The sequence below is a fragment of the Ascidia mentula genome, chromosome 2, assembly GCF_947561715.1.
Source record: "Ascidia mentula chromosome 2, kaAscMent1.1, whole genome shotgun sequence".
Classification (NCBI taxonomy): domain Eukaryota; kingdom Metazoa; phylum Chordata; class Ascidiacea; order Phlebobranchia; family Ascidiidae; genus Ascidia; species Ascidia mentula.
In genome coordinates this window covers 15,632,535-15,658,965 of record NC_138567.1, presented here as the reverse complement: position 1 = coordinate 15,658,965, position 26,431 = coordinate 15,632,535, and the positions used below count along the sequence as shown (strand labels likewise).

Genomic DNA, 26,431 nt, shown 5'->3' with positions numbered 1-26,431 from the left:
AATGTACGTATACGCTCTTTACAATACATTAATGTGTATGCCACAATCCATTGTTTACCGAATTAGCAGGGCCCGCTAAATCGAAGCAAACCAAGTGGCAGCTGTATTCTAACAGAGAATTACACTCAAAGGTACAGTTTGTAGAGCACAACCAACCTAATAGGATTTTTCACTTTAAAATACAAGGAAAAATCTTTCGGTTTATTAATTGTACAATGTCCCACGTTGATACGAATATCAACCAATTAAACCCGCAATTGCTTCCTATAAATAAGTCGATTAAGTAAGATAACTTTATCGAAGCTTCCAACATTCTATAGAATGTCCCTATAGGAACCCCTCATTACCCGCTAAAGGGATCTAGACTCAATTCTTGCGTCACTGGCACAGACCATACGGCAGAATGAACGCTTAGACTCCTATTTTGGAGGCAAAAGGACTTCTCCAAAACGTTGGATGTGGCAAACTTGCGCATCTTCAAGCAGCATCCATTCAGTACTTAAACAAACGTTATTAATGACACTCTCCTCTATAACAGACCCATTTTGGAGCAGTATTTTGGCTATTTTAGTCATTTTATCCTTAATTTGGGGTGTCATATTAACAGGCTTTGCAATTAAGCATGTCTGGCTACGCCTATACCCACGTGTAAGACCAACTATTGCTCATTATATAGCACGGGCTCGGACAAACTTAAATCCCTTTAATAGGAATGCACCAGGTAACGAACCTGAAGCCGCAGTACAAAACGAGGCTGAAAATAATCCTTGTACCCTGATTTACAAAATGTAAATGCCCAGCAAGAACCAGCCGCACCTCCTACTGCATAGGCGCATGGCCCTATCCATAAATCTTTTTTTTAAGGGTGAAGTTTCTCGCATTGTTATCACCCCCACGACATAGTAATGACCCTTTGTGTATTCGCATGTCATTGCACATTTGTTGTGACTCTCCCTTGTGCACCATTATAACCGAGATTTCTCTATTAATAACTTACCAAATTTGCGTATTATTTCATTTTTTTTTCGCACCCACCATTTGCAATTTACTCGTTCAATCGCATTAACAACCTTTTTAATCGCCCACAGCTGATGTTATATTCATCACCTGCAAATCTGGGGGGAAGTACTTGTAACATACGTCACAGAAACCAGTGTTTGTATTGCGTAATGTTTAGCGTGTGTAACATACGTCACAGAGGCCAGCGCTTGCACAATCCCATACTGCGGCCCATATGATAAATTCATCGAATGTTCTCGAGTAAAATAATACAAGGAGGATCAACTCCTTCAGCTAGTGTGCAACAGAATGTGTGAACAAGCGACTGCTAGTACAGCACCCGTGAATCATCTATATCCGCTCCCACAGATAATCTTGATGTGTACTGTATTTTATGTTCCTGCAATATATTACTCCAAGCGCCTCATGATATCACGTGACATTATTGACCAATCAGCTCTCATAATGGAGAGCGTTAAAGAGCCCAGTTTAGACCGGTAAATTCATTCTATTTGATTCTACTTGATACTATTTGATTCCATTCGATTATATTGTTCTATCGTATTAATTTTACACTGCTATTATTACCGAGACTCTACAAGCTATTCGCCGGCTTGGGATTTATTCCCACAGCCTGATAATAAACTGTTTATTTGGAATCAGCGGTTTGCTGGTGAGAACGAGGCAGAAGCAGATTTAACAATCGAAGAGACTCAATAACCGCTCAGGCCATCGAGACACTGTTAAATATCTCTGAGACCCTTAGAGTTATTTACAAACCCTCGGCCGTGTGTTTATACGTTTTAGGGCCTTGTTTGGTTTCAATACATATGTTGTGCAGCGACACTACCATTGTTCTTGAATTCACATGATAATTAATCATATCCTGTTATGTCCCTATTGTGCTGTTATCAAATGTTTATGAGCGGTTATTTCGTAGTCGAGCAAGCTGCAGTCACAGGTCGGTATTATAGGTGTAGTAAATAAACTTAATTATAATACTGGGGTACTCTCTGAGAAATTCCGGTAATGAAGGGATTTGTGGTAGACTAACACTTAACTGTGTGCTTCGATGGCGCTATAACGCGCGAGTGTCAATAATTGTTGATCCAAAATCTGTCGAGCTGTCTCTGTGCTGGTTTTACCAGCAAACAGTTTAATCCGAATAAACAATTTATTTTCTGGCTATGGGTTCTCCCATGGGATACTTTGCAAGAAATTCGACAGCAAAAATATATTACCAAAACAATCTGAAAGGTCTTTATAGTTTATGCGTCGATTTTGCACATTAGGTGCCATGTACTACAGCCATACAAAAGAAGTCAATCGAACCTGCTTGAACGTAGCTTGCTATAATTAGATACGGATTGTATATATATATAGTATCGTCCTCATGTTATTATTTATATTGGAACCCACAGTGCGTTCGCATGTTAATTTAGATATTCGAGAAAAGCGCAGCCAAGGAGTCGTGGTTGTTTGCTTCGGTCAACAGACCTTCCAAAACGTTGATCACAATGAACGTTTTTCTGGTAGGAGGCCCCCTAAAAGTATAGATTTGTTGGTTGGTTTTAATACAACACAAATATGATTCTGATTTATCTCTTCCTATTGGGAGCAACTGCAGTAGGAGCACAAGGTTAGTGTTTTACGTTGTCTCACTTGCTCGCAGGTAAAGTAAAACTGTAGAAGTTCTTCCGAAACCTAATACAATTTGCATTTAAGTCACAGACATTTTGCTTAAAACCGTTTTTCGCTGCATATTTTCCAATATAGCCTATATAGTCTAACGTTCTGTACCCAGTGGATCGGCTGCGCTACAAAATACATAACAGTTCAATTTGCCTTAACACAAAATGTCTTGAAAACGCGCTCCAAATTTTGCCCAGGTTGTCGCCAAGCACGTAGAATACAACACACACTTGTATTCAATACAGAATGAATGACAGGCGCAACATGAACGCGCCGGAACAGGAGCGGTTTCTAGTTAAAACACAATTGCACATACATTTGGATGGCATGACAAATACTATAACACTTACCCAGCTGTTTTGCAGCCGATCTATACACAAATAGGCTGCCCGTTTTGAAATCACATCCATTAGTTGCATTAATCGAATCCCAGTAAAACTGTCCAATTGTCACAAGGCCAGTTAACAGTCAAAAACCAACACCCAGGCTTGCAACTAAGACCTTATTAAAATAAAAACTTAATTAAAACGTGTGGCAAAAACTTGCAACACAAGAACAAACAAACATAGATAAATGCTAAAGAACTGTCAACCAAACAGGCCGACATATGCAATTCACATGTAAGTCAATGTAACATTGAAATTTGTGAGGTTCTTTAGCATCTACCCGCAATAACGGGAGTAGCGCCAAACATAGAAATCACAACAGAAAAGAATGAACGAACTTCGGTTTGGAAATCTACATTGCCTATAGCAAAAACATAAAGAGAGAATTTCTTTTTCTTTTTTTGTTTTGTTTTACAATGCCAGCAAACTGTGCAGGATTAATACAAAAACTGCAATGCTGCTTTGTTTTCAGAGTGCCCAGATTATTTATTTGCGTGCGGCGATGGCAACTGTTTGTTGAGGGACTTTGTTTGTGACAATAACACTGACTGCTCAAATGGGGAAGACGAAGCAATCTGCAGTCGAGGTGAATTTGTACATATTTATTTTCGATGTCAATTTCATATTTTGTATAGTGGTTCTCAAGCTTGTTGCATATTGCGCACCGGTAAAATTTTCACCAATTTTACGTCCCGTGATAAAGGATTATTAAAAATGGTAGAACTGTGCTAATTGGACTGAAAGAAATTCATTTAATGTGAAAAGAATGTGTATATGGGGTCCGGAAAGCATATTAACCGCGGACCGGCGGTTAAAAATGCTGATAAACCGATAATCAGAAATTCTTGCATCCCACACCAACTATTGGCATGCATGTGCTTGAATAAAAACAATTCACCTATTTTTTCGTTGAAAAGACGAATTTTATAATTTACACCCATAATTTTATTTCTATCACGTAATTTTGCATCACTATAAAAATGTTATAAAATATTTTTTTTAAGATTTAGGAAAATATCTTATTAAAACTAGAGTGTTTTTACAAGGACAACCGGCCATCTGTTCACCGTTATATTATCCTCTTTGTGACGATGGAAGTTGTATTTACCCGTTTCACATTTGCAATGGTGTTCCAGATTGTCCGAATGGTGGAGATGAACTAGTTTGCGGTGGTATGTGTTGTTTGGTATTTCTTGATGCGCACTCATATAACGTAGTTACGCTACATTTGTTATGTTGAAGTTAAAAATGTGCTTGAGTGAACCAACAAACAGTTATGGGATGTTTTGTTTGTGAAATTTATCACTTTACCAAAAAACTAGGTTGCGCATGAGTTAGTTGAAATTGTACATGATTATTATCATTGTTGTTTAAGATTGCGATGAGGGAATGTTTCTTTGTCCGGGTCATGGATGTCAAACCAATAGAATTTTTTGTGATGCTGGAGTGGATTGCGTTGGAAGCATAGATGAAGCGCATTGTTTTTTAAGTGGTATGAATGACTTCAGTTTGCAGAAGAGAAAGTGATCAGACTCACATAAGTCATGTTGCAACTTATTTTGAAATTTCCTCATTGCATGAGAACCGGCATTTGGAGAAGTAGAGTTTGACAGTTACATATACATATTAACTCCCGGGCTTTTAAATCAACAAAAAATAATTATTGCAAGACAGACTGAAATTACATAACATAAAAATAGTTTTAAATAAAATTTCACATAGCATACACATAGGAACTTACCTACCTGGCCCAAAAGAACCCGAAGAAACAATTTTGGATGAATATCAACTTAACTGCTCAGCAAATTACGTCGAAGCAAGGTTGTCATTCTATGGTTCTATGGTTTCTTGGCGATACACAGTTATAATGTAATACAGATTACCGGAAAGCAAGGTGATGTCACTAGTTCTGGAACAAAATGTTACCTTGGATTTTGTGGATCAAGATCAAATCGATGGAAATTGTTCTATCGCGAAAGATCGAGAAACATTCATTGTAAAAGCTTGGATGGGAAAGTGCGCCGCCGAACGAAATGTTAGTTGGGTGACAAAACAGCTTTCCTAAAAATAAACAATATTACTCCTGTTAAATCTTCCAGGAATCTAACGGAGAAATAGTGGAGAAGTACAAGATCCAAGTTAGTTCTTTACCATCTGAAGGAGAAGGGCCTATCAGCCACAATTTTGACTATTTTGTGATCACTTTCGAATGCCGTTTCCTCTCCGAAGCCACACTCACCCTAGATCAGCCGCTCGTTCCTGTTATGACGTAAGATGTCACTCATGTTTGTCAATACTGCGCATAACAGTTAATTTCGATTATATCAAAACTTTGTATTTCCACAGAGAAGTGTTAATTGATGGAGGAAATCAACAAGGGAAATTTAAGTTAATAATGGCAAGATACGACACATTGACCTTTACCACGATCAGCACTGTCAACACGATCGTGGAAGATTCCGATGTATTTATTGCTTTGACGCTTGAACAAGCCACTGGATTCATATTACAAGTAGGCTAGTAGTTTGGACAAGAAGCGGGCAAATGTGTTTGTTGCATAAGTTTTAAATTAATTGTGTTTGGTAAGATCCTATCGCAACCTCTTGTTGCAGCGGAATCTCCCACACTTGATTTAATTTTAAAAATCGATCATTATAACTTGGAAACAAAAATATTATGTTTACATGCTTCGCAGCCCAGACATTGCAGTCTAGCATGTTTAAATTCACGACCATGGGCTAACTAAGGTCAACGCTTTACCAATTAAGTTAGGGGCTCGGCAAATTCACGGCGTATATTGCGGCCAGGGTACACAGGTGAGCAAGTGCACAACTAGTAAGGTCACCTTGAAATATACCTAGGGAAACTCTACCACATAACCAAACAACGCTTGATGTTTTATGCAATGCAATGCCATGACAGGAAAACGTGGCTGACCCAGATAGGCTACAACGCCTGAGCTGCGAAGCCTGTAAATCTATTTATCTTGATAAGATAGCTGTGATGGCCAAGTAAGGACTTGCTCAGTGGAGGAATCCTGTCAAACATGCCATTGCATCAAACATTTACTGCGTTGTTTGATTAGATTGGTAGAGATCCAGTGGTGGGATCCAGCCGGTTCGCATCGGTTCTATATAACCGTCTGACGAAATTTGATGAGATCAGCAAACCGATTAGCATTACTGGTTACTGTCAATATGACTTTTTGTAACAGAACCCGCTGAAAAATATGACTTTTGTAACAGAACCGACTGACAAACAATTTGAATCCCACCACTTTAGAGATTCCCTGCGTTTAAGTGAAGTTGGCCTGACAAGTTGTGTGCTTGCTCACCAGTGTATCCTGGCCACAATATACCCCGTTGGTAGATCGTTGTGCCTGGTTGGCCAAGGGTCATGATTTCTGCATTGCCTGATGGGCTGCGTAGCCCTTTCAAAAAATTAATTTTTAAATGTGAATTTTTTGTAGGCAACGACTTGCACTGCTTCTGCGAATAAGAATGCAACAGATCCATCCTTTCATATTATAACTTCAGGGTGAGAACTATGTAATAAAATATAAAATACCTTTAAGCACCTTTCTACGCAGATGCCCCGCTGTTGAACCGGAAAACGTTGGTGTTCAACTTTATTTGGAAAATTCTGCGAAAACATTCGCCTTCTCATTTCCTGCATTCAAGTGGAATTCGATACCGAATTCAGAGCAAAAGATTTGGATCTCATGTGAAGCGACTGTCTGTGCTGCAGATCCAGGAAGCTGTCGCCTGGTAAGCTCGCTCGCAATCAAACACTTTGTTTTTAATTAAGGAGATGTGAGCTGAATATTAACATTTAGGTTTTCCATATCAATTTACAAGAAACAAAATGCAAAAACTGTAGCAGTAACCGCCAGCAAAGAACAGTATCAACTTTTTATATATTACAAAGGTTTACTTATTCCAATAGTCGTGCATCAATCCTCCAAGCTTCAAACGCCGTCGGTCCTTAAAAGCCAAGGGAGATGTGATTGAAAGTGGCGTGGTAACCCTGGGACCGTTTAAGTTCAAAACCTCCAATGAGGAGAATATCTTGGCATGCGATAAGGTAACACACGTGTTGTATTTCCTGTTAAATTGTAATAACGGAAACGCAATATCATCTAGCACAGCACAGTGCTAAACGAATGGGACAGGTAGTTGTTTTGGGTGGGCAGCGAAGCTTGTTACCGCATGGATAGGTCAGTCATAAAGTACACAGAACGTGTGAACGCATCTTTTCAAGTCTAATTGTCGAAGTTATATTCCATAGGGGGGGCAAATTTGCTCACTGTAAGAGTCATAAATATAAAAACACATCAAATAACGAAATTCCTTTTGCTACCAGGCATATTGCAATTAAAATTGTACTAAAATTGTAAATTGTACACCTGCCTCTAGCACGTGAGTGCCCCTGCGTGTCTTTCGTGCTCCTGCGTGTTTCAGTGTGATTCACTTGTTGCGTTATACCTGATGAAGTCTCGCCGCTTGGCAGACGAAACGCCGTAAACATACAGTACGTTTATGCCAGAAGATCAGTACAATTTTAATATCAAATATAAATATCGCAAAGTGACCTGAAAGTGGAAGGCCAAAGAATGGGAATTGGGGCAGTAGTTGAAAAAATTGTGGAGCCATTGAATTATATTTAACACTCTGTTGCAGGATCTGCTTGAATGTTCTCATTATTGCAACTTGAACAAGTTGGGAGAAAGTGTATGTACCTGCCCTGGTGGCTTCAGGTTGATGGACGATGGAAAAACGTGTTACGGTATGACAAAAGTTTCTGATATATTCTAGGATTGCGGACTTGCAGACAGTTTATTTCCAAATTCAGAACAAACTTATTTTGTGGAGTTCACTATTTGTGATGCACACATTTACTTGACGATAATATTTACCTTCTACAGAAGACACATCCTACTATCACGAGGATTCGCTTCTTGTTTGTGGCTTTATCCTCATTTTTGCCATCGTCTTGCTCCTATGCGGTATAGCATGGTTTGCCATGCGTAAAGATCACAACTGGAACATCTTGAAAATGTGAAAGAAAATCTGAACGACAGAATGTGTCATCATATAATCGCATATCTACACAATTAATACAATACTTATGATTCCATTGGTGATTTGTCAAAGTAATGTGGTATCGTGGCATGATTTTGTCTTGAAGGGTTGGAAAGCAGGGTTTCAAACTGCTTGCCATACGGATTCAGATCCGGTTCGGGATTTAAACACATTTTCGGTTCAGTTTTTGGGTAGGATTAAGATTTTTTTTTAACTAGTTCAGGTTCGTTTCGTAAAGTTCAAATTAAAAAATAAATTATGCACCTTGACATATTTTGCATATTTGCAAGAGTCCATCGTAATGAGGTCCACTGCATAGCAACCGAAACGTCGATATTTATAAAAACTATTACCGAAAGAGCATTTTTTTGTATTGGTATGTATCCACCAGAACAACTAAAATTACTACTTCGACAAAAGTATGGAACTACTTTGTTTTTTAATTGTTAGCTGCAGGCATGGATTCTGTTTTGCCCTAATAGCTATTGTAGCGATTTTGTGCGTTATTATGCGTATGTAGTCATGTGTGTCCGTGTGTCTGGTGATGCATGTCGGTGTGTGTCTTGCTGATTATTTAAGATCGGCCGGGGCGCAGTTGAATAAAGTGGCGAACCGTTGCAAGGAGTGTTAGAGAGCTGTTATCGGTTACACTATTATCAGTGCAGGTTTGATGTGACCTACATTTTTTTTACTGTTTGTTTGCAACTATCACCAATTTCTTAGTCAAAAAATGTCTGCAAAATTACTCTACAATATTAGTTTCAACGAGAATTAGAGTAAATCAATGATTTTTTAGCTTTACAGTTTATATTTACCACATATTCGGAATAAACATGCTACTGACCTGTCCAATTTATGGAAACATATTTCTACCGTCATTAGCCGATAAAAAAGTCAAAAACATTGGAAAATCACTTTGCAAGGATATGACCAGAAATATTTTGAAAACATTGATTTTATTATAACTTTAAGGGGATTGCATTGTTGTAATTGTTTGGTTAAATATTTGATTTGATTCAATCAAAGGCTGCTCGACAACCAATGTTTACGTTGCATTTACACGTTTACTAACAAAATTATACCTACCTAAGCCATTAGTGTTACACAAACTGTGCGCAATCTTAACCGTGAATCTGGGCCCAGTACCTCCAAAACTTTTCTGTGAACGTTTAAAAAGTTTGTATCCGCACATAATATTAAACCATGACGACATCAGATTGTGAATATATCGCCGCCTTGACTTTGCGTGAAAAAACATTATTTTGATGTTAACTTATTTAATTCGACTAACAGTTAACAGTCGCTGTACATTTCAAATATTTCATATGTATGTATTTCTTTGAATTACAACTTACAGTTAGTCAATAGTTTGTACTAAAATGTTAAAAAATTGTGGTTTTGATCAAGAAGCGCAAAACCGGATGCTCTAGTTCGGGGTTTGTACGCACTTTAAACCCATGAGATTTGCAGGCTTTGCCGCCCAGGCATTGCAGCCTAGCTGCTTCAGCCACTTTTTCCTGACTAGTCAGAGCAAGATTTGGAAAATCAAGCTCCCGGTGAGGTTTGTACTCACGACTAGTGATGTTCCCAAGTCCAAATTATCCGGCCCGGCCCGCCAGTTATCAATCACATCCGGCCGGATAATTTGGATCCGGCAGTTTGTTAACACCGATTCGTGTATTTTATCGGTATGGCAAAAATGTTTGATTGCCAAACAGAATGCTATGCTTATCATGAGTGGAAAACCTTTATAACAAACTACAGAAAAATCGGAAGTCGGCAAATATCACAGACTGGGTTTCAAAAACGAGTAATTTGCAAAATGTTTGTTCGTTTTTAGGACAAAAATGCTTTCCCAACTATCCGGTAACATTAAGTGTATTATCCGGCCGGGTCCGAGCATTAAAAATTGGTCAATATCCGGCCGGGTCCGGGTACCCGGATCCGGCGCAAGACATCACTACTCACGACCCTGAGCAAACCAGGCCAAACACAGCTACAGGAGCTAACTCTTTAAACCCATTGGGTTAATGTGCTTCAGAGGTTTGTACACCAAAGTCGAAACAACACAAATTTATGTGGTCACATTAGTTTTGTAATTTATGAGCCTTCAACAGCCATGGACAAATTATTCTGTGCCAAGCATGGAAACAAATCTCTCTAGTCATAAGAATGTTATTTCAACTGGAAGGAATGTAAATTTGCATCTTAGTAAACATTGCGAACTAGTATCTAAACGTCGGGTTAATCTCATGTTTCTGTAAAACGCAAAATAATATATTTTTATCAAGTATTGGTCCTATTTGTTTTGTCAGATTGAAGAAGAGTTAAAAGATTTTTTTAATGATATTTTGCTTCTTACTGAGAGGGTCTTGATTCCGTATGTAGTGTCGTAGGGTGTTATTTCAAACGTCTACAAAAAATATTAACACTTCCGTATATCTGAATCCTGATAAAAAGGATACTCTCTAACCCAAAGTCAATCTATCGGTTTATTACATAAATAACAGTCGCACGAGTATTGCAATAAAACGTCACTAACCACGCGTACTAAAGTCTCTGTCTGTTTGAATCCCCGAAATAAATTATAGACTGTTAGAAACCCAGACTCGAATGTCCTTCACCCAAAGATATGTGGATTATTTCATAAATGCCTACAGGAGTGTTTGAGTTCGGACTAAACCGTGACTCATTTGAAAAGACAGCTTTTTGCTGAGGTTAGTCACAAAATAGGTCGGCCGGATATTTAGTTGTCTTCCGTGCAAACGAATGAATAACACGCTTGCCGTAAATGAGTTGAAACGGGTCCTACTGGATATATGTAGCTTTAGTTTAATTGCACGTCTAATATTTGCTGTTGTACCTTGGATCGACATCTTAAGCTTGAGGTGATATGCAGCAGCGTATGTTGTAAGGCTTACATTGAAGTGGGCGCATCTTTGTTTGATGACGTCACCGTGACATAATTTTTGATGCTACCCAACCCTTTAAAGTACAACCGCAAACCTACAACAAACCGTCAATAATGAAAACACGGGATTCAAAACTATCACCGTTTTCAATACCGGAGTTTTACCATAACTGTGTTTTTTTCACAAATTACAAGATAGTGTTAAGACTGTGGTGCATAATTTAAAAAATATGTAAGCAATTTGCATTCTCAGAATCATTTCCCATTCTGATGCATTACAATGGTGTGCATTTAAATCTCACGTTGCCAAATACTGATTATGAGTTTTAAATTGAGTAAAATGTTCGTAAATTTCGACATCTTTCCAACAAACAGGTCAAGGTAATCTTTTCGCGATTTGTAATGAACAAGAATGTTTTTTCGTATTACTTTTAACATGCCTCTGTGAGTGTTAATCAAAAGTGTTTACAAACTTCTCAATCATCAAGGGTAGCGTGGCCGAGTGGTCTAAGGCGCTGGTTTAAGGCACCAGTCATTTCGATGGCGTGGGTTCGAATCCCACCGCTGCCAAGATTATTGTCATTTGATGGAGAGCAAACTATCTTTTATTTATTCTTGTGATGACGGATTTCTTCAGCATTCTTGTCGAAACACCAAAACGCGAAATATCTGACATAATTAAACACACAAATCCCGAAATCAATTGTATCGTCGATAGTCATTGATATATGCAGAAATACAGCTTTTGGCCATGTCTCCTGAAACAAAAGTCTTGCCCCGAGTGAGGATCGAACTCACGACCTTGAGATTATGAGACTCACGCGCTGCCTACTGCGCCATCGAGGCTATGTTCAATTAATAAGATTGGTCTAGCACTATGCAAATTTTTGAACAACCACAACAAAAATTATACTATTCAGACAACCATTACGCTTTACTATCTCTTTATCCAGATTAAATTATTCAAATAATGATAGACAGTCTTTTGCAATTTGATAAAGTGACGGTAATCTTATTGAACTTTGTGATGAACGAAATTGTTTTTTCGTAATTCTTTTAATTTACATCAGTGAGTGTTAATGAAAGGAGTTTACAAACGTCTCAAACCTCAACGGTAGCGTGGCCGAGTGGTCTAAGGCGCTGGTTTAAGGCACCAGTCATTTCGATGGCGTGGGTTCGAATCCCACCGCTGCCAAGATTTTTGTCATTTGATGGAGAGCAAACTATCTTTTATCTATTGTTGTGTTGACGGATTTCTTCAGCATTCTTGTCGAGACATGAACAAGCGAAATATCTGACATAATTAAACATACACATCCCGAAATCAATTGTATCGTCGATAGTCATTGATATTTGCAGAAATACAGGTTTTGGCAATGTTTCCTGAAACAAAAATCTTGCCCCGAGTGAGGATCGAACTCACGACCTTGAGATTATGAGACTCACGCGCTGCCTACTGCGCAATCAAGGCTATATTCAGTTAATACGTTTTGTCTCTATCTCTATGCAAATTTTGAACAAGCATTCCTAACATCATCCCCTTCGGACAACTATTATGCTTTACTATCTCTTTATCCGGTTGAAAATTGTTGAAATAATGGAAGTGTGTCTTTTGCAATTTGATCAGGTCAAGGAAATCTTATCGCGATTTGTAATGAACAAAAATGTTTTTTCGTATTACTTTTAACATGCCTCTGTGAGTGTTAATCAAAAGTGTTTACAAACTTCTCAATCACCAAAGGTAGCTTGGCCGAGTGGTCTAAGGCGCTGGTTTAAGGCACCAGTCATTTCGATGGCGTGGGTTCGAATCCCACCGCTGCCAAGATTTTTGTCATTTGATGGAGAGCAAACTATCTTTTATCTATTGTTGTGATGACGGATTTCTTCAGCATTCTTGTCGAGACATGAACAAGCGAAATATCTGACATAATTAAACACACAAATCCCGAAATCAATTGTATCGTCGATAGTCATTGATATTTGCAGAAATACAGTTTTTGGCAATGTTTCCTGAAACAAAAATCTCGCCTGGAGTGAGGATCGAACTCACGACCTTGAGATTATGAGACTCACGCGCTGCCTACTGCGCCATCGAGGCTATGTTCAATTAATAAGATTGGTCTATCACTATGCAAATTTTTGAACAACCACAACAAAAATTATACTATTCAGACAACCATTACGCTTTACTATCTCTTTATCCAGATTAAATTATTCAAATAATAATAAACAGTCTTTTGCAATTTGATAAAGTGACGGTAATCTTATCGAACTTTGTGATGAACAAAAATGTTATTTTCGCAATTCTTTTAATTTACCTCTGTGAGTGTTAATGAAAGGTGTTAACAAACATCGACGGTAGCGTGGCCGAGTGGTCTAAGGCGCTGGTTTAAGGCACCAGTCATTTCGATGGCTTGGTTCGAATCCCACCGCTGCCAAGATTTTTGTCATTTGATGGAGAGAAAACTATCTTTTATTTATTGTTGTGATGACGGATTTCTTCAGCATTCTTGTCGAGACATGAACAAGCGAAATATCTGACATAATTAAACACACAAATCCCGAAATCAATTGTATCGTCGATAGTCATTGATATTTGCAGAAATACAGCTTTTGGCAATGTTTCCTGAAAAAAAAAATCTTGCCCCGAGTGAGGATCGAACTCACGACCTTGAGATTATGAGACTCACGCGATGACTACTGCGCCATCGAGGCTATATTCAGTTAATACGTTTGGTCTCTATCTCTATGCAAATTTTGAACAAGAACACCTAACATCATCCCCTTCGGACAACTATTATGCTTTACTATCTCTTTATCCGGTTGAAAATTGTTCAAACAATGGAAGTGTGTCTTTTGCAATTTGATCAGGTCAAGGTAATCTTATCGCGATTTGTAATGAACAAGAATGTTTTTTCGTATTACTTTTAATATGCCTCTGTGAGTGTTAATCAAAAGTGTTTACAAACTTCTCAATCATCGACGGTAGCGTGGCCGAGTGGTCTAAGGCGCTGGTTTAAGGCACCAGTCATTTCGATGGCGTGGGTTCGAATCCCACCGCTGCCAAGATTTTGTCATGTGATGAAGTGCAAACTAAGCATCCCAAAAAACTTCTCCTATCTTTTATTTATTGTTGTGATGTCGGATTTCTTCAGCATTCTTGTCGAGACATGAACAAGCGAAATATCTGACATAATTAAACACACAAATCACGAAATCAATTGTATCGTCGATAGTCATTGATATTTGCAGAAATACAGGTTTTGGCAATGTTTCCTGAAACAAAAATCTTGCCCCGAGTGAGGATCGAACTCACGACCTTGAGATTATGAGACTCACGCGCTGCCTACTGCGCAATCAAGGCTATATTCAGTTAATACGTTTTGTCTCTATCTCTATGCAAATTTTGAACAAGCATTCCTAACATCATCCCCTTCGGACAACTATTATGCTTTACTATCTCTTTATCCGGTTGAAAATTGTTGAAATAATGGAAGTGTGTCTTTTGCAATTTGATCAGGTCAAGGAAATCTTATCGCGATTTGTAATGAACAAGAATGTTTTTTCGTATTACTTTTAACATGCCTCTGTGAGTGTTAATCAAAAGTGTTTACAAACTTCTCAATCACCAAAGGTAGCTTGGCCGAGTGGTCTAAGGCGCTGGTTTAAGGCACCAGTCATTTCGATGGCGTGGGTTCGAATCCCACCGCTGCCAAGATTTTTTTCATTTGGTGGAGAGCAAACTATCTTTTATTTATTGTTGTGATAACGGATTTCTTCAGCATTCTTGTCGAGACATGAACAAGCGAAATATCTGACATAATTAAACATACACATCCCGAAATCAATTGTATCGTCGATAGTCATTGATATTTGCAGAAATATAACTTTTGGCAATGTTTCCTGAAACAAAAATCTTGCCCCGAGTGAGGATCGAACTCACGACCTTGAGATTATGAGACTCACGCGCTGCCTACTGCGCCATCGAGGCTATGTTCAATTAATAAGATTGGTCTATCACTATGCAAATTTTTGAACAACCACAACAAAAATTATACTATTCAGACAACCATTACGCTTTACTATCTCTTTATCCAGATTAAATTATTCAAATAATAATAAACAGTCTTTTGCAATTTGATAAAGTGACGGTAATCTTATCGAACTTTGTGATGAACAAAAATGTTATTTTCGCAATTCTTTTAATTTACCTCTGTGAGTGTTAATGAAAGGTGTTAACAAACATCGACGGTAGCGTGGCCGAGTGGTCTAAGGCGCTGGTTTAAGGCACCAGTCATTTCGATGGCGTGGGTTCGAATCCCACCGCTGCCAAGATTTTTGTCATTTGATGGAGAGAAAACTATCTTTTATTTATTGTTGTGATGACGGATTTCTTCAGCATTCTTGTCGAGACATGAACAAGCGAAATATCTGACATAATTAAACACACAAATCCCGAAATCAATTGTATCGTCGATAGTCATTGATATTTGCAGAAATACAGCTTTTGGCAATGTTTCCTGAAAAAAAAAATCTTGCCCCGAGTGAGGATCGAACTCACGACCTTGAGATTATGAGACTCACGCGATGCCTACTGCGCAATCGAGGCTATATTCAGTTAATACGTTTGGTCTCTATCTCTATGCAAATTTTGAACAAGCATACCTAACATCATCCCCTTCGGACAACTATTATGCTTTACTATCTCTTTATCCGGTTGAAAATTGTTCAAACAATGGAAGTGTGTCTTTTGCAATTTGATCAGGTCAAGGTAATCTTATCGCGATTTGTAATGAACAAGAATGTTTTTTCGTATTACTTTTAATATGCCTCTGTGAGTGTTAATCAAAAGTGTTTACAAACTTCTCAATCATCGACGGTAGCGTGGCCGAGTGGTCTAAGGCGCTGGTTTAAGGCACCAGTCATTTCGATGGCGTGGGTTCGAATCCCACCGCTACCAAGATTTTGTCATGTGATGAAGTGCAAACTAAGCATCCCAAAAAACTTCTCCTATCTTTTATTTATTGTTGTGATGTCGGATTTCTTCAGCATTCTTGTCGAGACATGAACAAGCGAAATATCTGACATAATTAAACACACAAATCCCGAAATCAATTGTATCGTCGATAGTCATTTATACTTGCAGAAATACAGGTTTTGGCAATGTTTCCTGAAAAAAAAATCTTGCCCCGAGTGAGGATCGAACTCACGACCTTGAGATTATGAGACTCACGCGCTGCCTACTGCGCAATCAAGGCTATATTCAGTTAATACGTTTTGTCTCTATCTCTATGCAAATTTTGAACAAGCATTCCTAACATCATCCCCTTCGGACAACTATTATGCTTTACTATCTCTTTATCCGGTTGAAAATTGTTGAAATAATGGAAGTGTGTCTTTTGCAATTTGATCAGGTCAAGGAAATCTTATCGCGATTTGTAATGAACAAGAATGTTTTTTCGTATTACTTTTAACATGCCTCTGTGAGTGTTAATCAAAAGTGTTTACAAACTTCTCAATCACCAAAGGTAGCTTGGCCGAGTGGTCTAAGGCGCTGGTTTAAGGCACCAGTCACTTCGATGGCGTGGGTTCGAATCCCACCGCTGCCAAGATTTTTGTCATTTGGTGGAGAGCAAACTATCTTTTATTTATTGTTGTGATAACGGATTTCTTCAGCATTCTTGTCGAGACATGAACAAGCGAAATATCTGACATAATTAAACACACAAATCCCGAAATCAATTGTGTCGTCGATAGTCATTGATATTTGCAGAAATACAGTTTTTGGCAATGTTTCCTGAAACAAAAATCTTGCCTGGAGTGAGGATCGAACTCACGACCTTGAGATTATGAGACTCACGCGCTGCCTACTGCGCCATCGAGGCTATGTTCAATTAATAAGATTGGTCTATCACTATGCAAATTTTTGAACAACCACAACAAAAATTATACTATTCAGACAACCATTACGCTTTACTATCTCTTTATCCAGATTAAATTATTCAAATAATAATAAACAGTCTTTTGCAATTTGACAAAGTGACGGTAATCTTATCGAACTTTGTGATGAACAAAAATGTTATTTTCGCAATTCTTTTAATTTACCTCTGTGAGTGTTAATGAAAGGTGTTAACAAACATCGACGGTAGCGTGGCCGAGTGGTCTAAGGCGCTGGTTTAAGGCACCAGTCATTTCGATGGCGTGGGTTCGAATCCCACCGCTGCCAAGATTTTTGTCATTTGATGGAGAGAAAACTATCTTTTATTTATTGTTGTGATGTCGGATTTCTTCAGCATTCTTGTCGAGACATGAACAAGCGAAATATCTGACATAATTAAACACACAAATCCCGAAATCAATTGTATCGTCGATAGTCATTGATATTTGCAGAAATACAACTTTTGGCAATGTTTCCTGAAACAAAAATCTTGCCCCGAGTGAGGATCGAACTCACGACCTTGAGATTATGAGACTCACGCGCTGCCTACTGCGCCATCGAGGCTATGTTCAATTAATAAGATTGGTCTATCACTATGCAAATTTTTGAACAACCACAACAAAAATTATACTATTCAGACAACCATTACGCTTTACTATCTCTTTATCCAGATTAAATTATTCAAATAATATTAAACAGTCTTTTGCAATTTGATAAAGTGACGGTAATCTTATCGAACTTTGTGATGAACAAAAATGTTATTTTCGCAATTCTTTTAATTTACCTCTGTGAGTGTTAATGAAAGGTGTTAACAAACATCGACGGTAGCGTGGCCGAGTGGTCTAAGGCGCTGGTTTAAGGCACCAGTCATTTCGATGGCGTGGGTTCGTATCCCACCGCTGCCAAGATTTTTGTCATTTGATGGAGAGAAAACTATCTTTTATTTATTGTTGTGATGAAGGATTTCTTCAGCATTCTTGTCGAGACATGAACAAGCGAAATATCTGACATAATTAAACACACAAATCCCGAAATCAATTGTATCGTCGATAGTCATTGATATTTGCAGAAATACAGTTTTTGGCAATGTTTCCTGAAACAAAAATCTCGCCTGGAGTGAGGATCGAACTCACGACCTTGAGATTATGAGACTCACGCGCTGCCTACTGCGCCATCGAGGCTATGTTCAATTAATAAGATTGGTCTATCACTATGCAAATTTTTGAACAACCACAACAAAAATTATACTATTCAGACAACCAATACGCTTTACTATCTCTTTATCCAGATTAAATTATTCAAATAATAATAAACAGTCTTTTGCAATTTGATAAAGTGACGGTAATCTTATCGAACTTTGTGATGAACAAAAATGTTATTTTCGCAATTCTTTTAATTTACCTCTGCGAGTGTTAATGAAAGGTGTTAACAAACATCGACGGTAGCGTGGCCGAGTGGTCTAAGGCGCTGGTTTAAGGCACCAGTCATTTCGATGGCGTGGGTTCGAATCCCACCGCTGCCAAGATTTTTGTCATTTGATGGAGAGAAAACTATCTTTTATTTATTGTTGTGATGACGGATTTCTTCAGCATTCTTGTCGAGACATGAACAAGCGAAATATCTGACATAATTAAACACACAAATCCCGAAATCAATTGTATCGTCGATAGTCATTGATATTTGCAGAAATACAGCTTTTGGCAATGTTTCCTGAAAAAAAAAATCTTGCCCCGAGTGAGGATCGAACTCACGACCATGAGATTATGAGACTCACGCGATGACTACTGCGCCATCGAGGCTATATTCAGTTAATACGTTTGGTCTCTATCTCTATGCAAATTTTGAACAAGCATACCTAACATCATCCCCTTCGGACAACTATTATGCTTTACTATCTCTTTATCCGGTTGAAAATTGTTCAAACAATGGAAGTGTGTCTTTTGCAATTTGATCAGGTCAAGGTAATCTTATCGCGATTTGTAATGAACAAGAATGTTTTTTCGTATTACTTTTAATATGCCTCTGTGAGTGTTAATCAAAAGTATTTACAAACTTCTCAATCATCGACGGTAGCGTGGCCGAGTGGTCTAAGGCGCTGGTTTAAGGCACCAGTCATTTCGATGGCGTGGTTCGAATCCCACCGCTGCCAAGATTTTGTCATGTGATGAAGTGCAAACTAAGCATCCCAAAAAACTTCTCCTATCTTTTATTTATTGTTGTGATGTCGGATTTCTTCAGCATTCTTGTCGAGACATGAACAAGCGAAATATCTGACATAATTAAACACACAAATCACGAAATCAATTGTATCGTCGATAGTCATTGATATTTGCAGAAATACAGGTTTTGGCAATGTTTCCTGAAACAAAAATCTTGCCCCGAGTGAGGATCGAACTCACGACCTTGAGATTATGAGACTCACGCGCTGCCCACTGCGCAATCAAGGCTATATTCAGTTAATACGTTTTGTCTCTATCTCTATTCAAATTTTGAACAAGCATTCCTAACATCATCCCCTTCGGACAACTATTATGCTTTACTATCTCTTTATCCGGTTGAAAATTGTTGAAATAATGGAAGTGTGTCTTTTGCAATTTGATCAGGTCAAGGAAATCTTATCGCGATTTGTAATGAACAAAAATGTTTTTTCGTATTACTTTTAACATGCCTCTGTGAGTGTTAATCAAAAGTGTTTACAAACTTCTCAATCACCAAAGGTAGCTTGGCCGAGTGGTCTAAGGCGCTGGTTTAAGGCACCAGTCATTTCGATGGCGTGGGTTCGAATCCCACCGCTGCCAAGATTTTTTTCATTTGGTGGAGAGCAAACTATCTTTTATTTATTGTTGTGATAACGGATTTCTTCAGCATTCTTGTCGAGACATGAACAAGCGAAATATCTGACATAATTAAACATACACATCCCGAAATCAATTGTATCGTCGATAGTCATTGATATTTGCAGAAATACAACTTTTGGCAATGTTTCCTGAAACAAAAATCTTGCCCCGAGTGAGGATCGAACTCACGACCTTGAGATTATGAGACTCACGCGCTGCCTACTGCGCCATCGAGGCTATGTTCAATTAATAAGATTGGTCTATCACTATGCAAATTTTTGAACAACCACAACAAAAATTATACTATTCAGACAACCATTACGCTTTACTATCTCTTTATCCAGATTAAATTATTCAAATAATAATAAACAGTCTTTTGCAATTTGATAAAGTGACGGTAATCTTATCGAACTTTGTGATGAACAAAAATGTTATTTTCGCAATTCTTTTAATTTACCTCTGTGAGTGTTAATGAAAGGTGTTAACAAACATCGACGGTAGCGTGGCCGAGTGGTCTAAGGCGCTGGTTTAAGGCACCAGTCATTTCGATGGCGTGGGTTCGAATCCCACCGCTGCCAAGATTTTTGTCATTTGATGGAGAGAAAACTATCTTTTATTTATTGTTGTGATGACGGATTTCTTCAGCATTCTTGTCGAGACATGAACAAGCGAAATATCTGACATAATTAAACACACAAATCCCGAAATCAATTGTATCGTCGATAGTCATTGATATTTGCAGAAATACAGCTTTTGGCAATGTTTCCTGAAAAAAAAAATCTTGCCCCGAGTGAGGATCGAACTCCCGACCTTGAGATTATGAGACTCACGCGCTGCCTACTGCGCCATCGAGGCTATATTCAGTTAATACGTTTGGTCTCTATCTCTATGCAAATTTTGAACAAGCATACCTAACATCATCCCCTTCAGACAACCATTATGCTTTACTATCTCTTTATCCGGTTGAAAATTGTTCAAACAATGGAAGTGTGTCTTTTGCAATTTGATCAGGTCAAGGTAATCTTATCGCGATTTGTAATGAACAAGAATGTTTTTTCGTATTACTTTTAATATGCCTCTGTGAGTGTTAATCAAAAGTGTTTACAAACTTCTCAATCATCGACGGTAGCGTGGCCGAGTGGTCTAAGGCGCTGGTTTAAGGCACCAGTCATTTCGATGGCGTGGGTTCGAATCCCACCGCTGCCAAGATTTTTGTCATGTGATGAAGTGCAAACTAACCATCCCAAAAAACTTCTCCTATCTTTTATTTATTGTTGTGATGTCGGATTTCTTCAGCATTCTTGTCGAGACATGAACAAGCGAAATATCTGACATAATTAAACACACAAATCCCGAAATCAATTGTATCGTCGATAGTCATTGATATTTGCAGAAATACAGGTTTTGGCAATGTTTCCTGAAACAAAAATCTTGCCCCGAGTGAGGATCGAACTCACGACCTTGAGATTATGAGACTCACGCGCTGCCTACTGCGCAATCAAGGCTATATTCAGTTAATACGTTTTGTCTCTATCTCTATGCAAATTTTGAACAAGCATTCCTAACATCATCCCCTTCGGACAACTATTATGCTTTACTATCTCTTTATCCGGTTGAAAATTGTTGAAATAATGGAAGTGTGTCTTTTGCAATTTGATCAGGTCAAGGAAATCTTATCGCGATTTGTAATGAACAAGAATGTTTTTTCGTATTACTTTTAACATGCCTCTGTGAGTGTTAATCAAAAGTGTTTACAAACTTCTGAATCACCAAAGGTAGCTTGGCCGAGTGGTCTAAGGCGCTGGTTTAAGGCACCAGTCATTTCGATGGCGTGGGTTCGAATCCCACCGCAGCCAAGATTTTTGTCATTTGATGGAGAGCAAACTATCTTTTATCTATTGTTGTGATGACGGATTTCTTCAGCATTCTTGTCGAGACATGAACAAGCGAAATATCTGACATAATTAAACATACACATCCCGAAATCAATTGTATCGTCGATAGTCATTGATATTTGCAGAAATACAGTTTTTGGCAATGTTTCCTGAAACAAAAATCTTGCCCCGAGTGAGGATCGAACTCACGACCTTGAGATTATGAGACTCACGCGCTGCCTACTGCGCCATCGAGGCTATGTTCAATTAATAAGATTGGTCTATCACTATGCAAATTTTTGAACAACCACAACAAAAATTATACTATTCAGACAACCATTACGCTTTACTATCTCTTTATCCAGATTAAATTATTCAAATAATAATAAACAGTCTTTTGCAATTTGATAAAGTGACGGTAATCTTATCGAACTTTGTGATGAACAAAAATGTTATTTTCGCAATTCTTTTAATTTACCTCTGTGAGTGTTAATGAAAGGTGTTGACAAACATCGACGGTAGCGTGGCCGAGTGGTCTAAGGCGCTGGTTTAAGGCACCAGTCATTTCGATGGCGTGGGTTCGAATCACACCGCTGCCAAGATTTTTGTCATTTGATGGAGAGAAAACTATCTTTTATTTATTGTTGTGATGACGGATTTCTTCAGCATTCTTGTCGAGACATGAACAAGCGAAATATCTGACATAATTAAACACACAAATCCCGAAATCAATTGTATCGTCGATAGTCATTGATATTTGCAGAAATACAGCTTTTGGCAATGTTTCCTGAAAAAAAAAATCTTGCCCCGAGTGAGGATCGAACTCACGACCTTGAGATTATGAGACTCACGCGATGCCTACTGCGCAATCGAGGCTATATTCAGTTAATACGTTTGGTCTCTATCTCTATGCAAATTTTGAACAAGCATACCTAACATCATCCCCTTCGGACAACTATTATGCTTTACTATCTCTTTATCCGGTTGAAAATTGTTCAAACAATGGAAGTGTGTCTTTTGCAATTTGATCAGGTCAAGGTAATCTTATCGCGATTTGTAATGAACAAGAATGTTTTTTCGTATTACTTTTAATATGCCTCTGTGAGTGTTAATCAAAAGTGTTTACAAACTTCTCAATCATCGACGGTAGCGTGGCCGAGTGGTCTAAGGCGCTGGTTTAAGGCACCAGTCATTTCGATGGCGTGGGTTCGAATCCCACCGCTACCAAGATTTTGTCATGTGATGAAGTGCAAACTAAGCATCCCAAAAAACTTCTCCTATCTTTTATTTCTTGTTGTGATGTCGGATTTCTTCAGCATTCTTGTCGAGACATGAACAAGCGAAATATCTGACATAATTAAACACACAAATCCCGAAATCAATTGTATCGTCGATAGTCATTGATACTTGCAGAAATACAGGTTTTGGCAATGTTTCCTGAAAAAAAAATCTTGCCCCCAGTGAGGATCGAACTCACGACCTTGAGATTATGAGACTCACGCGCTGCCTACTGCGCAATCAAGGCTATATTCAGTTAATACGTTTTGTCTCTATCTCTATGCAAATTTTGAACAAGCATTCCTAACATCATCCCCTTCGGACAACTATTATGCTTTACTATCTCTTTATCCGGTTGAAAATTGTTGAAATAATGGAAGTGTGTCTTTTGCAATTTGATCAGGTCAAGGAAATCTTATCGCGATTTGTAATGAACAAGAATGTTTTTTCGTATTACTTTTAACATGCCTCTGTGAGTGTTAATCAAAAGTGTTTACAAACTTCTCAATCACCAAAGGTAGCTTGGCCGAGTGGTCTAAGGCGCTGGTTTAAGGCACCAGTCATTTCGATGGCGTGGGTTCGAATCCCACCGCTGCCAAGATTTTTGTCATTTGGTGGAGAGCACACTATCTTTTATTTATTGTTGTGATAACGGATTTCTTCAGCATTCTTGTCGAGACATGAACAAGCGAAATATCTGACATAATTAAACACACAAATCCCGTAATCAATTGTATCGTCGATAGTCATTGATATTTACAGAAATACAGCTTTTGGCAATGTTTCCTGAAACAAAAATCTTGCCCCGAGTGAGGATCGAACTCACGACCTTGAGATTATGAGACTCACGCGCTGCCTACTGCGCCATCGAGGCTATGTTCAATTAATAAGATTGGTCTATCACTATGCAAATTTTTGAACAACCACAACAAAAATTATACTATTCAGACAACCATTACGCTTTACTATCTCTTTATCCAGATTAAATTATTCAAATAATAATAAACAGTCTTTTGCAATTTGACAAAGTGACGGTAATCTTATCGAACTTTGTGATGAACAAAAATGTTATTTTCGCAATTCTTTTAATTTACCTCTGTGAGTGTTAATGAAAGGTGTTAACAAACATCGACGGTAGCGTGGCCGAGTGGTCTAAGGCGCTGGTTTAAGGCACCAGTCATTTCGATGGCGTGGGTTCGAATCCCACCGCTGCCAAGATTTTTGTCATTTGATGGAGAGAAAACTATCTTTTATTTATTGTTGTGATGTCGGATTTCTTCAGCATTCTTGTCGAGACATGAACAAGCGAAATATCTGACATAATTAAACATACACATCCCGAAATCAATTGTATCGTCGATAGTCATTGATATTTGCAGAAATACAACTTTTGGCAATGTTTCCTGAAACAAAAATCTTGCCCCGAGTGAGGATCGAACTCACGACCTTGAGATTATGAGACTCACGCGCTGCCTACTGCGCCATCGAGGCTATGTTCAATTAATAAGATTGGTCTATCACTATGCAAATTTTTGAACAACCACAACAAAAATTATACTATTCAGACAACCATTACGCTTTACTATCTCTTTATCCAGATTAAATTATTCAAATAATAATAAACAGTCTTTTGCAATTTGATAAAGTGACGGTAATCTTATCGAACTTTGTGATGAACAAAAATGTTATTTTCGCAATTCTTTTAATTTACCTCTGTGAGTGTTAATGAAAGGTGTTAACAAACATCGACGGTAGCGTGGCCGAGTGGTCTAAGGCGCTGGTTTAAGGCACCAGTCATTTCGATGGCGTGGGTTCGTATCCCACCGCTGCCAAGATTTTTGTCATTTGATGGAGAGAAAACTATCTTTTATTTATTGTTGTGATGAAGGATTTCTTCAGCATTCTTGTCGAGACATGAACAAGCGAAATATCTGACATAATTAAACACACAAATCCCGAAATCAATTGTATCGTCGATAGTCATTGATATTTGCAGAAATACAGCTTTTGGCAATGTTTCCTGAAAAAAAAAATCTTGCCCCGAGTGAGGATCGAACTCACGACCTTGAGATTATGAGACTCACGCGCTGCCTACTGCGCCATCGAGGCTATATTCAGTTAATACGTTTGGTCTCTATCTCTATGCAAATTTTGATGGAGCATACCAAACATCATCCCCTTCAGACAACCATTATGCTTTACTATCTCTTTATCCGGTTGAAGATTGTTCAAACAATGGAAGTGTGTCTTTTGCAATTTGATCAGGTCAAGGTAATCTTATCGCGATTTGTAATGAACAAGAATGTTTTTTCGTATTACTTTTAATATGCCTCTGTGAGTGTTAATCAAAAGTGTTTACAAACTTCTCAATCATCGACGGTAGCGTGGCCGAGTGGTCTAAGGCGCTGGTTTAAGGCACCAGTCATTTCGATGGCGTGGGTTCGAATCCCACCGCTGCCAAGATTTTTGTCATGTGATGAAGTGCAAACTAAGCATCCCAAAAAACTTCTCCTATCTTTTATTTATTGTTGTGATGTCGGATTTCTTCAGCATTCTTGTCGAGACATGAACAAGCGAAATATCTGACATAATTAAACACACAAATCCCGAAATCAATTGTATCGTCGATAGTCATTGATATTTGCAGAAATACAGGTTTTGGCAATGTTTCCTGAAACAAAAATCTTGCCCCGAGTGAGGATCGAACTCTCGACCTTGAGATTATGAGACTCACGCGCTGCCTACTGCGCAATCAAGGCTATATTCAGTTAATACGTTTTGTCTCTATCTCTATGCAAATTTTGAACAAGCATTCCTAACATCATCCCCTTCGGACAACTATTATGCTTTACTATCTCTTTATCCGGTTGAAAATTGTTGAAATAATGGAAGTGTGTCTTTACAATTTGATCAGGTCAAGGAAATCTTATCGCGATTTGTAATGAACAAGAATGTTTTTTCGTATTACTTTTAACATGCCTCTGTGAGTGTTAATCAAAAGTGTTTACAAACTTCTCAATCACCAAAGGTAGCTTGGCCGAGTGGTCTAAGGCGCTGGTTTAAGGCACCAGTCATTTCGATGGCGTGGGTTCGAATCCCACCGCTGCCAAGATTTTTGTCATTTGATGGAGAGAAAACTATCTTTTATTTATTGTTGTGATGTCGGATTTCTTCAGCATTCTTGTCGAGACATGAACAAGCGAAATATCTGACATAATTAAACATACACATCCCGAAATCAATTGTATCGTCGATAGTCATTGATATTTGCAGAAATACAACTTTTGGCAATGTTTCCTGAAACAAAAATCTTGCCCCGAGTGAGGATCGAACTCACGACCTTGAGATTATGAGACTCACGCGCTGCCTACTGCGCCATCGAGGCTATGTTCAATTAATAAGATTGGTCTATCACTATGCAAATTTTTGAACAAC

General features: G+C 38.3%; 44 non-coding genes across 44 annotated transcripts; 21 read left to right on the top strand and 23 right to left on the bottom strand.

The window, feature by feature from the left end:
• The first annotated feature begins 11,557 nt into the window (after window positions 1-11,557).
• On the top strand, window positions 11,558-11,639 carry Trnal-aag (transfer RNA leucine (anticodon AAG)). Its single transcript has one exon. It is a non-coding gene; the product is annotated as a tRNA-Leu (tRNA).
• A 203-nt stretch (window positions 11,640-11,842) lies between these two features.
• Window positions 11,843-11,915, bottom strand: Trnam-cau (transfer RNA methionine (anticodon CAU)). The gene has a single exon. It is a non-coding gene; the product is annotated as a tRNA-Met (tRNA).
• A 267-nt stretch (window positions 11,916-12,182) lies between these two features.
• On the top strand, window positions 12,183-12,264 carry Trnal-aag (transfer RNA leucine (anticodon AAG)). Its single transcript has one exon. It is a non-coding gene; the product is annotated as a tRNA-Leu (tRNA).
• Window positions 12,265-12,467: 203 nt separating this feature from the next.
• Trnam-cau (transfer RNA methionine (anticodon CAU)) lies at window positions 12,468-12,540 on the bottom strand. The gene has a single exon. It is a non-coding gene; the product is annotated as a tRNA-Met (tRNA).
• Window positions 12,541-12,809: 269 nt separating this feature from the next.
• Window positions 12,810-12,891, top strand: Trnal-aag (transfer RNA leucine (anticodon AAG)). The gene has a single exon. It is a non-coding gene; the product is annotated as a tRNA-Leu (tRNA).
• A 203-nt stretch (window positions 12,892-13,094) lies between these two features.
• On the bottom strand, window positions 13,095-13,167 carry Trnam-cau (transfer RNA methionine (anticodon CAU)). The gene has a single exon. It is a non-coding gene; the product is annotated as a tRNA-Met (tRNA).
• Window positions 13,168-13,711: 544 nt separating this feature from the next.
• On the bottom strand, window positions 13,712-13,784 carry Trnam-cau (transfer RNA methionine (anticodon CAU)). The gene has a single exon. It is a non-coding gene; the product is annotated as a tRNA-Met (tRNA).
• A 269-nt stretch (window positions 13,785-14,053) lies between these two features.
• Trnal-aag (transfer RNA leucine (anticodon AAG)) lies at window positions 14,054-14,135 on the top strand. The gene has a single exon. It is a non-coding gene; the product is annotated as a tRNA-Leu (tRNA).
• A 225-nt stretch (window positions 14,136-14,360) lies between these two features.
• Window positions 14,361-14,433, bottom strand: Trnam-cau (transfer RNA methionine (anticodon CAU)). Its single transcript has one exon. It is a non-coding gene; the product is annotated as a tRNA-Met (tRNA).
• Window positions 14,434-14,702: 269 nt separating this feature from the next.
• Trnal-aag (transfer RNA leucine (anticodon AAG)) lies at window positions 14,703-14,784 on the top strand. The gene has a single exon. It is a non-coding gene; the product is annotated as a tRNA-Leu (tRNA).
• Window positions 14,785-14,987: 203 nt separating this feature from the next.
• Trnam-cau (transfer RNA methionine (anticodon CAU)) lies at window positions 14,988-15,060 on the bottom strand. Its single transcript has one exon. It is a non-coding gene; the product is annotated as a tRNA-Met (tRNA).
• Window positions 15,061-15,319: 259 nt separating this feature from the next.
• Trnal-aag (transfer RNA leucine (anticodon AAG)) lies at window positions 15,320-15,401 on the top strand. Its single transcript has one exon. It is a non-coding gene; the product is annotated as a tRNA-Leu (tRNA).
• Window positions 15,402-15,605: 204 nt separating this feature from the next.
• Window positions 15,606-15,678, bottom strand: Trnam-cau (transfer RNA methionine (anticodon CAU)). Its single transcript has one exon. It is a non-coding gene; the product is annotated as a tRNA-Met (tRNA).
• A 269-nt stretch (window positions 15,679-15,947) lies between these two features.
• On the top strand, window positions 15,948-16,029 carry Trnal-aag (transfer RNA leucine (anticodon AAG)). The gene has a single exon. It is a non-coding gene; the product is annotated as a tRNA-Leu (tRNA).
• Window positions 16,030-16,254: 225 nt separating this feature from the next.
• Window positions 16,255-16,327, bottom strand: Trnam-cau (transfer RNA methionine (anticodon CAU)). The gene has a single exon. It is a non-coding gene; the product is annotated as a tRNA-Met (tRNA).
• A 269-nt stretch (window positions 16,328-16,596) lies between these two features.
• Trnal-aag (transfer RNA leucine (anticodon AAG)) lies at window positions 16,597-16,678 on the top strand. The gene has a single exon. It is a non-coding gene; the product is annotated as a tRNA-Leu (tRNA).
• Window positions 16,679-16,881: 203 nt separating this feature from the next.
• Window positions 16,882-16,954, bottom strand: Trnam-cau (transfer RNA methionine (anticodon CAU)). Its single transcript has one exon. It is a non-coding gene; the product is annotated as a tRNA-Met (tRNA).
• Window positions 16,955-17,213: 259 nt separating this feature from the next.
• Trnal-aag (transfer RNA leucine (anticodon AAG)) lies at window positions 17,214-17,295 on the top strand. Its single transcript has one exon. It is a non-coding gene; the product is annotated as a tRNA-Leu (tRNA).
• A 203-nt stretch (window positions 17,296-17,498) lies between these two features.
• Window positions 17,499-17,571, bottom strand: Trnam-cau (transfer RNA methionine (anticodon CAU)). Its single transcript has one exon. It is a non-coding gene; the product is annotated as a tRNA-Met (tRNA).
• A 259-nt stretch (window positions 17,572-17,830) lies between these two features.
• Window positions 17,831-17,912, top strand: Trnal-aag (transfer RNA leucine (anticodon AAG)). The gene has a single exon. It is a non-coding gene; the product is annotated as a tRNA-Leu (tRNA).
• Window positions 17,913-18,115: 203 nt separating this feature from the next.
• Window positions 18,116-18,188, bottom strand: Trnam-cau (transfer RNA methionine (anticodon CAU)). The gene has a single exon. It is a non-coding gene; the product is annotated as a tRNA-Met (tRNA).
• Window positions 18,189-18,447: 259 nt separating this feature from the next.
• Trnal-aag (transfer RNA leucine (anticodon AAG)) lies at window positions 18,448-18,529 on the top strand. The gene has a single exon. It is a non-coding gene; the product is annotated as a tRNA-Leu (tRNA).
• A 204-nt stretch (window positions 18,530-18,733) lies between these two features.
• Window positions 18,734-18,806, bottom strand: Trnam-cau (transfer RNA methionine (anticodon CAU)). The gene has a single exon. It is a non-coding gene; the product is annotated as a tRNA-Met (tRNA).
• Window positions 18,807-19,381: 575 nt separating this feature from the next.
• On the bottom strand, window positions 19,382-19,454 carry Trnam-cau (transfer RNA methionine (anticodon CAU)). Its single transcript has one exon. It is a non-coding gene; the product is annotated as a tRNA-Met (tRNA).
• Window positions 19,455-19,723: 269 nt separating this feature from the next.
• Window positions 19,724-19,805, top strand: Trnal-aag (transfer RNA leucine (anticodon AAG)). Its single transcript has one exon. It is a non-coding gene; the product is annotated as a tRNA-Leu (tRNA).
• Window positions 19,806-20,008: 203 nt separating this feature from the next.
• Trnam-cau (transfer RNA methionine (anticodon CAU)) lies at window positions 20,009-20,081 on the bottom strand. Its single transcript has one exon. It is a non-coding gene; the product is annotated as a tRNA-Met (tRNA).
• A 259-nt stretch (window positions 20,082-20,340) lies between these two features.
• Trnal-aag (transfer RNA leucine (anticodon AAG)) lies at window positions 20,341-20,422 on the top strand. Its single transcript has one exon. It is a non-coding gene; the product is annotated as a tRNA-Leu (tRNA).
• A 204-nt stretch (window positions 20,423-20,626) lies between these two features.
• On the bottom strand, window positions 20,627-20,699 carry Trnam-cau (transfer RNA methionine (anticodon CAU)). Its single transcript has one exon. It is a non-coding gene; the product is annotated as a tRNA-Met (tRNA).
• Window positions 20,700-20,968: 269 nt separating this feature from the next.
• On the top strand, window positions 20,969-21,050 carry Trnal-aag (transfer RNA leucine (anticodon AAG)). The gene has a single exon. It is a non-coding gene; the product is annotated as a tRNA-Leu (tRNA).
• Window positions 21,051-21,276: 226 nt separating this feature from the next.
• Trnam-cau (transfer RNA methionine (anticodon CAU)) lies at window positions 21,277-21,349 on the bottom strand. Its single transcript has one exon. It is a non-coding gene; the product is annotated as a tRNA-Met (tRNA).
• A 554-nt stretch (window positions 21,350-21,903) lies between these two features.
• On the bottom strand, window positions 21,904-21,976 carry Trnam-cau (transfer RNA methionine (anticodon CAU)). The gene has a single exon. It is a non-coding gene; the product is annotated as a tRNA-Met (tRNA).
• Window positions 21,977-22,235: 259 nt separating this feature from the next.
• Trnal-aag (transfer RNA leucine (anticodon AAG)) lies at window positions 22,236-22,317 on the top strand. Its single transcript has one exon. It is a non-coding gene; the product is annotated as a tRNA-Leu (tRNA).
• A 204-nt stretch (window positions 22,318-22,521) lies between these two features.
• Trnam-cau (transfer RNA methionine (anticodon CAU)) lies at window positions 22,522-22,594 on the bottom strand. The gene has a single exon. It is a non-coding gene; the product is annotated as a tRNA-Met (tRNA).
• Window positions 22,595-22,863: 269 nt separating this feature from the next.
• Trnal-aag (transfer RNA leucine (anticodon AAG)) lies at window positions 22,864-22,945 on the top strand. The gene has a single exon. It is a non-coding gene; the product is annotated as a tRNA-Leu (tRNA).
• A 225-nt stretch (window positions 22,946-23,170) lies between these two features.
• Window positions 23,171-23,243, bottom strand: Trnam-cau (transfer RNA methionine (anticodon CAU)). Its single transcript has one exon. It is a non-coding gene; the product is annotated as a tRNA-Met (tRNA).
• A 269-nt stretch (window positions 23,244-23,512) lies between these two features.
• On the top strand, window positions 23,513-23,594 carry Trnal-aag (transfer RNA leucine (anticodon AAG)). Its single transcript has one exon. It is a non-coding gene; the product is annotated as a tRNA-Leu (tRNA).
• A 203-nt stretch (window positions 23,595-23,797) lies between these two features.
• Window positions 23,798-23,870, bottom strand: Trnam-cau (transfer RNA methionine (anticodon CAU)). The gene has a single exon. It is a non-coding gene; the product is annotated as a tRNA-Met (tRNA).
• A 259-nt stretch (window positions 23,871-24,129) lies between these two features.
• On the top strand, window positions 24,130-24,211 carry Trnal-aag (transfer RNA leucine (anticodon AAG)). Its single transcript has one exon. It is a non-coding gene; the product is annotated as a tRNA-Leu (tRNA).
• Window positions 24,212-24,414: 203 nt separating this feature from the next.
• Window positions 24,415-24,487, bottom strand: Trnam-cau (transfer RNA methionine (anticodon CAU)). Its single transcript has one exon. It is a non-coding gene; the product is annotated as a tRNA-Met (tRNA).
• Window positions 24,488-24,746: 259 nt separating this feature from the next.
• Trnal-aag (transfer RNA leucine (anticodon AAG)) lies at window positions 24,747-24,828 on the top strand. Its single transcript has one exon. It is a non-coding gene; the product is annotated as a tRNA-Leu (tRNA).
• Window positions 24,829-25,032: 204 nt separating this feature from the next.
• Trnam-cau (transfer RNA methionine (anticodon CAU)) lies at window positions 25,033-25,105 on the bottom strand. The gene has a single exon. It is a non-coding gene; the product is annotated as a tRNA-Met (tRNA).
• A 269-nt stretch (window positions 25,106-25,374) lies between these two features.
• Trnal-aag (transfer RNA leucine (anticodon AAG)) lies at window positions 25,375-25,456 on the top strand. The gene has a single exon. It is a non-coding gene; the product is annotated as a tRNA-Leu (tRNA).
• A 567-nt stretch (window positions 25,457-26,023) lies between these two features.
• Trnal-aag (transfer RNA leucine (anticodon AAG)) lies at window positions 26,024-26,105 on the top strand. Its single transcript has one exon. It is a non-coding gene; the product is annotated as a tRNA-Leu (tRNA).
• A 203-nt stretch (window positions 26,106-26,308) lies between these two features.
• Trnam-cau (transfer RNA methionine (anticodon CAU)) lies at window positions 26,309-26,381 on the bottom strand. Its single transcript has one exon. It is a non-coding gene; the product is annotated as a tRNA-Met (tRNA).
• Window positions 26,382-26,431: the final 50 nt, after the last annotated feature.